This window comes from Scylla paramamosain, chromosome 28, assembly GCF_035594125.1.
Source record: "Scylla paramamosain isolate STU-SP2022 chromosome 28, ASM3559412v1, whole genome shotgun sequence".
Lineage (NCBI taxonomy): Eukaryota > Metazoa > Arthropoda > Malacostraca > Decapoda > Portunidae > Scylla > Scylla paramamosain.
In genome coordinates this window covers 7,632,501-7,645,000 of record NC_087178.1, presented here as the reverse complement: position 1 = coordinate 7,645,000, position 12,500 = coordinate 7,632,501, and the positions used below count along the sequence as shown (strand labels likewise).

The 12,500-nt window shown below is 42.0% G+C and overlaps 1 protein-coding gene across 4 annotated transcripts in view; it reads left to right on the top strand.

Annotated features, from left to right (window-relative positions):
• LOC135114842 (venom dipeptidyl peptidase 4-like) overlaps window positions 1-12,500 on the top strand; it is an 81,677-nt gene that overhangs the window by 21,928 nt on the left and 47,249 nt on the right. The window lies entirely within an intron of this gene.

Here is a 12,500-nt window from a genome sequence, read left to right as displayed (position 1 = left end):
GTGTGTGTGTGTGTGTGTGTGTATGTATGTTTATGGACCATAATTTATAAAGTGTATGCATGTTATTATTTATTGGTTCTCTCTCTCTCTCTCTCTCTCTCTCTCTCTCTCTCTCTCTCTCTCTCTCTCTCTCTCTCTCTCTCTCTCTCTCTCTCTCTCTCTCTCTCTCTCTCTCTCTCTCTCTCTTTCGGCTAGTTTTTACATTGAGTCGTGCTGCATAAGATTATTTTCCTTGAATGAGTGTACAGTTAAGATTTTAGTTTGAAAGAGAAGGCAAGAGGTCAAAGGTCTCTGCTGAGCATATTATTATTATTATTATTATTATTATTATTATTATTATTATTATGTTGTGAGCTACAGGGCGATCAGAAGCTGCGATATTCCCTTCCTATGACTTTTAATGAGGCGGATATTGAGAGACTTCTGGGCTTTGATCTCCCTCCCTCCTTTTTTCCCTTCATCCCTTCCCTCCCTCTCCTTCCTTCTCTCCTTCCTTGCCTGGGTTATAATGAGCAGTGAAGCGTATAGATAAGCTTTTCCCTTCCTTCTTTCCTTCCTTCCTTATAATGATGAGTGAAGCGTATAAATAAATTTTCCCTTTTTCCCTTTTTCCCTTACCTTCCTTTTTTCCCTGACTTATGTTACGTGAAGCGAATAAATGTGCAGATAGATAGATTCCCTTCTTTTCTTCCTTCCTCTCCTTCCTTTTTCCTTTCTTCCTTCTTACTTTCCTTTCTTCCCTCCTTCCTTCCCTCTTTCATTTCTTCCTTGTCCGATTTATTATGAAAAATGAAGCATATAAATGTATTCTTCGTTCTATTTCTTTCTTTTTTTCGTTCGTTTCTTCCTTGTCTAAGTTACTCATATAAACTTCTCCTTCTCATCTTCCTCCTTCCTTTCTTCCTTCCCTTTCATTCTTCCGTCCTTCCTTTTTTCCTTGTGTAAGTTGCTCATATAAACTTTCCTCCCTCCTCCTCCTCCTCCTCCTCCTCCTCTTACCCCTTCTGCTCCTCTTTTTGTGTGTTCCATTGTGTTGCGTCAAATATGAGGACCTTAAACTTTATATGTCTCTCTCCCTCCCTTATATTGCCTCGCTCGGGATTAGACTTGTGTTTCCTGCAACTTCTGACGGAGGGAGGGAAGTTTCTGTTGCTTGATGGCTTTGAGGGAAGGGCGACAGGGTGCAGGACGAAGGCGAAGACGAAGGGAAAGACGAAGGCATAGTGGAAGGAAATGTTAAGATGAAGATAAGAGACACGAGGAAGAGCAGGAAGGAATGGTTAATGAGGGGGATGATAAAGCTAAGGAAGAATAGAAAGAGGAGAAGTTATGGTGCTGGTGGGGGAGGAAGTGGGAAAGTGATAACGTTCTGAGAGAGGAGGAGGAGGAGGAGGAGGAAGGAATATGTGGGTATGATAAAGGTGGATGAACTGTGTGTGTGTGTGTGTGTGTGTGTGTGTGTGTGTGTGTGTGTGTGTGTGTGTGTACGGCTTTGAGAACTAGGGAAAAATACCAACTTATTGATTTAAAGCGCCACAACAAGGGGATCAAATGGCGCCACTGGAGGAAGAGAGAGAGAGAGAGAGAGAGAGAGAGAGAGAGAGAGAGAGAGAGAGAGAGAGAGAGAGAGAGAGAGAGAGAGAGAGAGAGAGAGAGAGAGAGAGAGAGAGAGAGAGAGAGAGATAGATAGATAGATAGATAGATAGAGAGAGAGAGAGAGAGAGAGAGAGAGAGAGAGAGAGAGAGAGAGAGAGAGAGAGAGAGAGAGAGAGAGAGAGAGAGGAGAGCGTGAAGATGAACTCCTTTGTAAGTGAAGGGAAAGTGAGCGTGATTTGTTTCCATCTCGCTAACCAGAGTGACTTGACCTCTCTCTCTCTCTCTCTCTCTCTCTCTCTCTCTCTCTCTCTCTCTCTCTCTCTCTCTCTCTCTCTCTCTCTCTCTCTCTCTCTCTCCAGCCTTCAGCGTCACAGTTCAGGCCTTCGCTGCTCTCACTTACTCACTCGGCCACTCGCTGTTCACTCACTGGCCACCTCAGATGCAAACATTTCACCATCATTTCCTTTCACGTGAAGTTGGGAGGGGGAGTTACTTCCTGGACAGGAGGAGGAGGAGGAGGAGGAGGTGGAAGAGGAGGAGGAGAAAGAACGGGATGCCTATAAAGAGGAGGAAGGGGAAGGGAAGTGTGTTCAAAAGGGGAAGAAAGAAGGGGAAGGAAACTGGTATCCAGAAGGAGGAGGAGGAAGAGGAGGAGGAGGAGGAGGAGGAGGAGGAGGAGGAGGAGGAGGAGGAGGAGGAGGAGGAGGAGGAGGAGGAGGAGGAGGAGGAGGAGGAGGAGGAAGAAGAAAGGTAGAAGAAGAAGAAGAAAAGGAAGAATAAGAGAAAAGACAAGAAAGGAGAAGGAAACTGATACCCAGGAGAAGGAGTTTAAGGAGAGGGAGGAGGAGGAAGAATGAGAAGAAGAAGAAGAAGAAGAAGAAGAAGAAGAAGAAGAAGAAGAAGAAGAAGAAGAAGACTAGAAAGGGAAAGGAAATTGATATCCAGGAGGAGTTTAAGGAGGAAAAGGAGGAAGAAGGAAAAGAATAAGAATAAAAAGAAAAGCGAAGGAATCTGATATCCAGAAGGAGATTGAAGAGGAGGAGGAGAAGAAAGAAGAAGAAGAAGAAGAATGAAAAGTGTAAGTTCCCCCAAGGTGTTTGCTCGGCCCGTTCCTTTTATGAGGCGAAAACAGGTGTAGTTCTTGCCCCCTCACGCCTCGCCAGTCGTGACCACCTGTTGCGGGGACGTGAAGGCCGCGAGTCCCTCTCCTCACCTTTCTTTTTTTTTTCTTTCCTCTCTCCTCCATTCCATATCTTTACCGTGTCTTGTCTCATTCCTTCTGTTAGCGGATCATGGGGTTCTTTTCTTCCTTTTTTTCCTTTCTCCCTCTCCTCTTTATCTTTTATTTTGAAGTGAAGAAGGGAAGGAGTATGAAGAGTGAGGGAGTGAAGGAATGATGGAGTGAAGGGTTTCCTATCCTATTATATTCTTACGAAATCTAACGGTGGACTCTGGGAAGCTCACAAGGACGAGGTACCTGCAAGTAATTAGAGAGACGAGGTAAATGCAGGTACGGATAACCTCCATTATTTTTCCTTTCCCATTTTAGGTATGGCTTTTATTTTTTATTTATTTTTTCTACGTGTTTGTGTGTTTTTCTTGGAGTTTCGGGTAAAGAAGAGAGAGAGAGAGAGAGAGAGAGAGAGAGAGAGAGAGAGAGAGAGAGAGAGAGAGTAAGTAGTTTCCACAGATTTTCTCATTACCGGTTAAAATTTTCCTTTTATTATCGTTTATTTGCTACTTTTTCTCCCTGCAGTTTCCTGTCTTTTTATTATCTTATCTCCGTTTCACTTTCCCTTCTACTTTCGTTTGTACATTGCATTTTTCCCGCTAGCTATTTAATTTAAGCATTACGGCATTGTTTTGAGTAATAATTTCACAGGAATCAATAATGTCATTTTTCGTAATATTTGCAAAAGTTACTGCTATACCTATTACGTGTCAGCTAGATGTAGAAAACGACCTGCGGGTGAGAATAAGAGAGAAAACGATGCTAATATGAAGCGGTAACGAAACTATTACGAATATTACGAGTTTCTTTCGCTTGTACTTTGCATTCAAAAGATTCATTCAGGTGCATACAGTACACTCATGGTCAGTTAGAGTGAGCTAGTACACTCCCATCTACTGTGTTTAGCATCTTCTCAATTTTATGACCTTGGAATCTATTGAAAATTATGTCCACTATTTTAAAACGACTTCGCATCTCATAAAGACTATTTTGAAACGCCGCAGAGATTATTAGTCGATTTATGACAGTGTTTTTCTCAATGGTGATGGATATTCCTTGTCATGAAAACACTATTAAAACTTATTAAAACTCCAGTAACTTGCATTAGAGCCTGTCTGAAGTCGGTAAGAAGCCGGAACTTTTAAAAACACGGCTCCAAGTTTTCCGCGGAAGCTGTCAGTAAGTAACAGGGCTTCAGGCTGAGTTGACAGAAAGCACAGTGGAAGTGAGAGTGGCAGGTTACTTGACTCCTGACGATGACTGCACACTGCCTGTTCTTTTTACCCTCGCGTGCGTGTGGGAAAGGGAAAGTCACACGAAAGATGTAGAAATTTCCCGCACTTATGTAGTTCATGCAGCCAACAAGATTTGACGGTGATTCAATTGTTCCTGATCTCAATGTCTTTTTGTGGTGTATTACTAGTTGAATTTAAAGTTAATGTCACGCAAGGAGGAAGGATGAATGAATGAATAAATGGATACAAAGCTGGCAATAACGTAAGGGAGAGAAAAAAATACTAAAATGAATGAATTACTACTTTGCAAAACTAATGTTCAGAATTGCAATTAGTAAATAAAAAAAAAAATATATGTCGGGTTAATGTCATGCGAGATGCAGAATAAATTAATGAAGAGATTAATACAAAAACTGAAAATGACGTAAAGGAGAAAAAAAAAAACTAACACGAAAGAATTACTACCTTGCCAAAATTTACGCCCAGAATTGAAAATAGTAAGAAAAGAGTATAAAAAATATGAAGTTAATGTCAATGGAGGTGGAGAATAAATGAATGAACTTATGAATAATGAACGAACGAAATAAATAAGTGAATAAACTAGTAAAAAAGTGAGTGAGGAGTGAGGCAAGGAGCGCATTGTGGGTTTGATAAATATTAGGTAAGGGAGGGGAGGCAGAGGAGGGAGAGGGTGGGAGGGGGAGAGGGAGAGGGAGGGGGAAAGAGGCGTGGCGTGGCTTTCTCCTCTGCCGTTCCAAATTAGCGTGGGTAAATTGAGATGACCTTTGGGAGAAAATGGGGAGGATTTTAGGGTAGACTGAATTATTGTTATTGTTCGTGTTGTAGTAGTAGCAGCAGCAGCAGTAGTAGTAGTAGTAGTAGTAGTAGTAGTAGTAGTAGTAGTAGTAGTAGTAGTAGTAGTAGTTTTACAAGTTGGTGTTTCGGTTGTAATCTTGCATCACTACTACTATTACTACTACTACTACTACTACTACTACTACTACTACTACTACTACTACTACTACTACTACTACTACTACTACTACTACTACTACTACTACTACTACTATTGGTGGCGTAATAGCAGTGCAATTAGAATGTTAAATAATGATAAATATTCAAGCCAACGAAGCAAGTTTTTCTCTCTCTCATTCTCCAGTCACTTGGCCTTGTGTGTGTGTGTGTGTGTGTGTGTGTGTGTGTGTGTGTGTGTGTGTGTGTGTGTGTGTGTGTGTGTGTGTGTGTGTGTGTGTGTGTGTGTGTGTGTGTGTGTTCGCCATCTGCTGGATAACAAAAGTGACCTCAATAATATGAGTGACCCCTAAATGTACCCAAGAAATGCCTGGTCATGACGGAGGTAGAACCGAGGTCACACACACACACACACACACACACACACACACACACACACACACACACACACACACACACACACACACACACACACGCGCGCGCGAAGAATAAGTAAACTGGTAAACAATGGATATAAAAAAAATAACAATAGACAAATAGATAAATTAAATGCAACAAAATGACAATAGAAAACATAAAAGAAACTTTACTTGCAACAGAACAAAGAGAAAACGAACGCAAAAAAAGGCAAAAAACAAAAAAAAGTAAACATACTTATATACTAAAAAAAATAATAAAATAAAATAAAAAATAAAAATAAAGTAGAAAAATAAAAATACGTCCACATAGTCACACGTAGACGCACACGTACCCACTGTAACGGTACGGTCACAATAAGCAACATTAAGTAGGTACAGTACGTTCGCACAGGGTAGTAGTAGCGATGTAGTAATTTCAAAACACGGGTTATGATTATTATTATTAAGGTCACCTGTAATAATAGTTAATTAATGAAAGGTAATAAAGTTTTCTGCATTTCCTGTGTGTGTGTGTGTGTGTGTGTGTGTGTGTGTGTGTGTGTGTGTGTGTGTGTGTGTGTTAGCTAACGGTACATACTTTCTTCCATTTTTTGTACCGCTTTATTAGTTTCTTTATTTCTTTCTCGCCCTTGACCTTATTAATAGTTAGGTTACGTTATATCAATTACGTAACCTAGCTTGTAACACCAATGACCCACGCCTTTCGTTTTCTCTTTCCCACCTCCTGATCGACGCTAAGTTATAACGAATGTGATTGGTGCGTTGGGATTCGTAGGAAGGCTTTTGATTGGGTAATGGTCGAGAGTGGTAGCCAATAGGGTCGCTGGAGTGAAAGTGGAATGAGTGAAAGTAATGATGAAAAAAAAAAAACGCAAACTTTCGTGTATGTAGAAGTGTGTGTGTGTGTGTGTGTGTGTGTGTGTGTTCTTTTTTTTATCTCCAATCATTGTTTTTAGGACAGATCATTATAGTTTACTGTTTTTTCTCATAGTAGTAGTAGTAGTAGTAGTAGTAGTAGTAGTAGTAGTAGTAGTAGTAGTAGTAGTAGTAATAGTATTATTATTATTATTATTATTAGTAGTAGTAGTGATAGTAGGTCATAAGACAAATGATCTACGTAACTGGCACATAATTATCTCTTCAATTAACCCATCACAATTTTTTCTATCCCATAATTACAGTGGGAAATAGGTGAGGAGGTGCTGATGGAAGTGATGGAGGTGGTGGTGATAGTGGCAGTCGTGGTGATAGTAGCAATGGTGGTGATGAGAACTAGTCGATAGGGACGATGGTGGTGAAAGTGGTGGTGGTGAAGTAGTCTTGGGCAGCTGGTGATGGTGGCAGTGGTGGTGGTGGTTCAAGTAGCAATAGCCAGTCATGACCACCACCCTAGTTTGACCTCAGAACGAAGGGGAGAAGGGGAGGAAGGGGTCAGGGGAAGGGGTAGAAGGGGAAGGAAAGGGAAGGAGAGGGGAGATATGAACAGGTTTGATCACTTTCACTAGTATACCACAACCTCCTCCTCCTCCTCCTCCTCCCCCTCCTCCTCCTTTATTCTTCCATACTCACCAGTTCATATTTCTCTTTTCTCTTGATTTATTCTTCTTTATTTATCATTCTTTATTCTTGTCTTTTCTTTTTCCTTTTATTCCTCTTGTTTTTTTTATTTTCCTATCTTATTTATTCCTGTATTTTTCTTTTAATTTTCATATCTTGTTTATTCCTATCTTTTTTTTTCTTCCTTTAGTCCTCCTGTCTCTTAATTTTCTTATTTTCTTCTTTCTTTTATTTTTTCTTTCTTCTCTCACTATTTATTTTAGCTTTCTTCAATCCTTTGTTTGTCTCTTTGTCATTATGTTCTTTTTGCATACTCTTTTCTCCATTCTTTTATCTTTTCTCTATGTCATTATATTTATCTTCTCCCTCCTTTTACTTTCCCTTTCTCTCATCCCATTTTTTTTTTTTTCAATTTCCATTATATTATCTTCTCGTCATGGCTGCTTATTTTTCCCTCCATTTCTCCAACTTTTACGTCTCTTGCATTCATCTCACTCTCTCCTTTTCACTTTCAATTAAGTCAGCCACTCACACACTTAACCCGTTTTCTTTAAATTACCCGAATCATCATGCACACTTCACTTGAAAGGTGTTATTTATTTATTTTTTTTTAGTGTCTGTGTGTCCGTGTGTCCGTTCATTACTTCCCTATCGTATGTTATTTGCCTTGTGTATGTGTGAGGAGGGAGAGTAAGGAAGACGGGGACGGGAGGAGGAAGAGAGAGAGGGGAGTGAAGCAGACAATCATTCCTCCTCAATGTCGTTGCCTCTGCAAGGGACAGCGGGAAGAGAACGGGATTCCCTTCCTGGAGGCATGTGGCGGCCACTCCGCGTTACCTTGAACGTAACGCGCGACTCTGCTCGTACACACGTATTAAGAAACGCTTTGCTCTCTCACCACGACTATTTACAAAGGCCGCATAGATGACTGGCCAGCTTTTTAAGAGTGTTTCTCCTCTTAATAATGTAGCGGTATTGTTAATCTGTCACTAGTACCATATAAACACCTTTTAAAAAACTGTGTAACGTTAACTAGAGCCTTTGGAATGTAGTGATGTAGTGGTGCAGAAATATTTCAGAATATGGTCCCTAAAGACTCTTGAAACACTTTGTTGTTTATCTCCACTAATTAGAATAGACTATAATGGAAGTTATTGTGGGTTTTAAGGGGGTTTTCATGATTCTAATGATAGATTAGCAAGTATTCTACATTATCAGGGGAGAAAACAACTGTGAGAACCTGATTTCTATCTGTGGCGTCTGAAGATACTCGTAAATGCGATGAGAGGATAGGGTAAGACTACAGAACTTAAACTGAAGGGACGCAAGGTGGTCGAACGAGTCTTTCAAAATTGTACTCTTCCTGCCTTTCAAACTTTCGAAGCTTTACATTAAGTTTAAGAAAGGTTAATTATGGTGTATAAGTTAGGCTAATTATAGTGTATATGTTAGGCTGATTATGGTGTATATGTTAGACTAATTATGGTGTATATGTTAGGCTAATTATGATGTATATGTTAGGTTAATTATGGTGTATATGTTAGGTTAATTATGGTGTATATGTTAGGATAATTATGGTGTATATGTTGCTTTTGTTAATCTAGATTCCCTTTCACTATTTCTTTTAACTGCATTGATACGAAAGTGAAATCTATTGCATTTTGCTTTGATTTCTATATTGCTGTGTATAGTTCTTGTTTATTTGTTAATTCCAACGAGCATAGAGTGTTTGATTCCGTTTTTGCTTGCCTGTATGCACTAGAGAGAGAGAGAGAGAGAGAGAGAGAGAGAGAGAGAGAGAGAGAGAGAGAGAGAGAGAGAGAGAGGGAGAGGAATCGCTAAAGAGCAACATCACCCAGGAAAATCCACCAAAAGTTCGCATTACAGTCACATTGTTTTTGCGTCACACTGGGCCTTGGTCTGGTCGAGTGCCGCCTTGTTGTGCCACCAAAGGGCAGGCTCTGTTTATGAGTGGCGTCTGGCAGTAAAAAAAATGAGGCATGTGTTGTGCTATGTGGTGACGTAACGGAATCACTGAATGGCTTTCTTGGGCTTCGTCTGCTTGGGTTAATCGTTTAGTAGTGTGAATCTGTCTCGTTTCTTTGTCTTCGGCCTTGTTTTCCTCCTTGCCCCGACTTGGTCACACCTTCTGGCGCCGCGGTAGATTAGACAAGCGTCTCTCTGCTGCTTTGATGTAGAGTTCTTGTGAATCGACAGCTTTGTGTTGCGCAAGGCAGGGTACTGAGTTGATGCTAGTGTAGACGAAAGAATGGTAGTAGTAGTAGTAGTAGTAGTAGTAGTAGTAGTAGTAGTAGTAGTAGTGGTAATAGTCGTCTGTAAGTCTAAGCTGATGAAAAGATAAGGCGATTTCAAGCGTTTTCATCTCAGCTCGACACAGGCTTTAAACTCAGACTTGCTGGTGCTTTGTGCCTTCCGCGTTTTCTGTGGTCGAAATTGTCTTCGCGAGGAGTGACTTAAACACGTTCCCTGCTTAGCACAAGGCCTGCCGGAGTGTGCAAGTCATCGAGAGAAATGATCATTATCCGGGAAGCTGTTGTCTCACTAAGGCTGACGAGCAGTGGGTCATGTTGCTGGTTCTGGCTGTGGGTTTTTAGCTTCTCATCGGGAACACGCCCTTGAAGGCAAAGGTTTGGAGCTAAAGGAGCATTAACCGACCCATTTTGTGAAAGATATCGATGTGAGTGGATTGTAGAGGTAAGAAAACACAGGATGGAGTATAATTTTATTTTTTCAGCTTCATCTTACGTTTTCTCACTGCCACAATTCAAAGATATCGATGTTTTAACTCTAACTACTGTGACTTCTCAGATTTAAAAGACTTGTTGAGTTATGAGGATGGATTTGAAAGACTGACAGCAACAGAAGGAATGATCGAGGTGTTGAAATCTTATAGTGCTTGCAGTTTTCATTTTCGTTCAATAGAATCACGTAGACAAAATGACAAGTGTGACATTGCCGTTACCGCTTGATATATTTACTCATAAACGCGATTTTTACTTCTCGATTTCAAGTGGAAGGGAAGAAATCCGATCAATAAACCGTTTAACAATCCGGTTCTTGGTTCTTTGACTCCTGTAGGCCATTTGCTTTACAAGTGTTCCTCTATTCTGCTCCCTTCTCGGCCAATAGCGGCAGGGGTTTGGTGGTATTGGGTCGTTGTGTGGTTTTACCCATTCCTCCTGCTAGCGGGAAGACGCGGGGGAGGCACGGGGATGTTTGTGGAGGTCTGGCAGGCGGGGATTTCCTGGCATAAGCTATTGGTACTCGTGAGGTTCCTGCGTGGCTGTCTCTAGCATACAAAGTTAAAAGTCTATGGGTAGAGGTGAAGAATCCTGGTAAACTGGTATGCTTGAGGGATTCCTGCGTGGTCATCTCGAGCCTGCAAGGTTAGAAGCGTGTGGTATAAGGTAAGGGCGTAGGCATGAGAGAAGGCAAGGGTGTTGGGTGTTGAGCCGTATTCAGGAAAGCTCTTCTTTCTTATCACAATATTTATCCAGGTTCTCAAGAGCGTTTCTCGTGTTAATACTGTAGAAATGCTGTAGAAATGCAATAAAACACGAATAAATTAATGTAGAGCCTTCTGATTATAGTGGAGGTGCGGAGTGGAAGTGTAGAATTCTGAATACGGTCAGTAGTTGGTGCCGCCGGCGTCTGTGCAATCTGTCATCTCACGCTCTCCCCGCACGTGTCTCCCTCAAGCCTTCCACCGCGACCCCGAGCCACCGAGCCACCATCACGCTGCCCACGTCGCTTTTCCCTCCTCACTCCTCACTCGATCACTGCCAAGAACTGAAAGGACTGTAGTTTGATTAGTCACTTGTGGTAAACGGACGCTTCTGATACAAAACTGAAATGTGTGTGTGTGTGTGTGTGTGTGTGTGTGTGTGTGTGTGTGTGTCAGTTCACTGGTATCACATTCCTCTCCTTCGCATAACTCGGCGTCCGTCTCAGCCTCTCAATGACACTTTTTTTTTTTTTATCGTAATTTTCTTTCTCATGACCAAGGCGCCGCCACTCTCTCTCTCTCTCTCTCTCTCTCTCTCTCTCTCTCTCTCTCTCTCTCTCTCTCTCTCTCTCTCTCTCTCTCTCTCTCTCTCTCTCTCTCTCTGTGTGTGTGTCAAACAACGCATCACTAACACCACTTACGTAACAACTTAAATAAAACGACAAAACAACAACATAAACCACAACAGCCATGCATCATTCAAGCAAAACAATGCGCTGTACTAAATCTTAAGCTGGAGAGACGTGCCTGCGCGAGGGACTGCCAGAGTGAGGCGGACGTGTGAAATTAGCAACTGCCACCATTAAACAAACTTGAAACAAATCCTCCATTTCCTCAGACCTTCAACATTTCCTCAGCTAGTCCTGATATCTAAACTCGCGTCATATAGCCGTAGGGGTGAGCGGCGGGGAGGGAGCGCGGTGGCAGGAATAGCAGGGAGAGTAGCTGGTGGAGGAACTGAGGGGGTGAGTGCCTAAAGTAAGATCTGCTGGATGAAGGAAGCCCCAACCTTGGCTGGGGAACACTTGGGAACTCCCACAGTGTTTCGTAAAGACCCACGGGCGGGATTGGGCCGTAGGGGAGGAGGACAGGGGGGAGTATAGCACCTGTAGGATGATCAGAGGTTCAACTAGGTTATTTATATGCAAGTGTGGTAATGTGGGGAAGTCAGTGAAAAAAAAAGTAAAGTAATTATGATAATGGAACAGGATTTTGAGTTTTCCGAGAAGGAAGAGAAGGATGGAAGCTTGGATGCTGGAGAGAGAGAGAGAGAGAGAGAGAGAGAGAGAGAGAGAGAGAGAGAGAGAGAGAGAGAGAGAGAGAGAGAGAGAAGCAGCAACAGCAGCGGCAAGTGAGATGAGGGAAGCAAGTCATTATTAAGGTGTGTGTGTGTGTGTGTGTGTGTGTGTGTGTGTGTGTGTGTGTGTGTGTGTGTGTGTGTGTGTCGCCTCGCCATGAATGTTAGGGCGTGTCGCAGTCCACGGCTGCGTCTCCTTGGCGTTAGGAAATAAATCTTGGTCAGAGTTTTCCTTCCGACATCATTTAATTTCCTGCGAGCGAGGGAACCGAGAGGAAACGAAGGCAGTGGCGGGGGATGTTTTAATTTCAGGTTTCTCTTTGTTATGGCGCAGAGTGGGAAACATTTTGGCCTCGCTTAGAAATGGCTGGGACTGAAAAAAAAATAATAATAATAAAAAAAGTAAAATTAAACAACAAGAATTTCATGCTTGTTGCAATATTAGTTAAAAGTTTGAACTGAATCAGTGTTACTGTATAGAAAGTGTGATTTGGTGCTGAGAGAGAGAGAGAGAGAGAGAGAGAGAGAGAGAGAGAGAGAGAGAGAGAGAGAGAGAGAGAGAGAGGTCGACTGACACACGCACAGCATAAACGGCGGAATAGAGACGAAGTACGAGTAAGAGAGGGAGAGAGGGCAGGGAGTAGAGGAAGGAAGGGAGGGAGCGAAG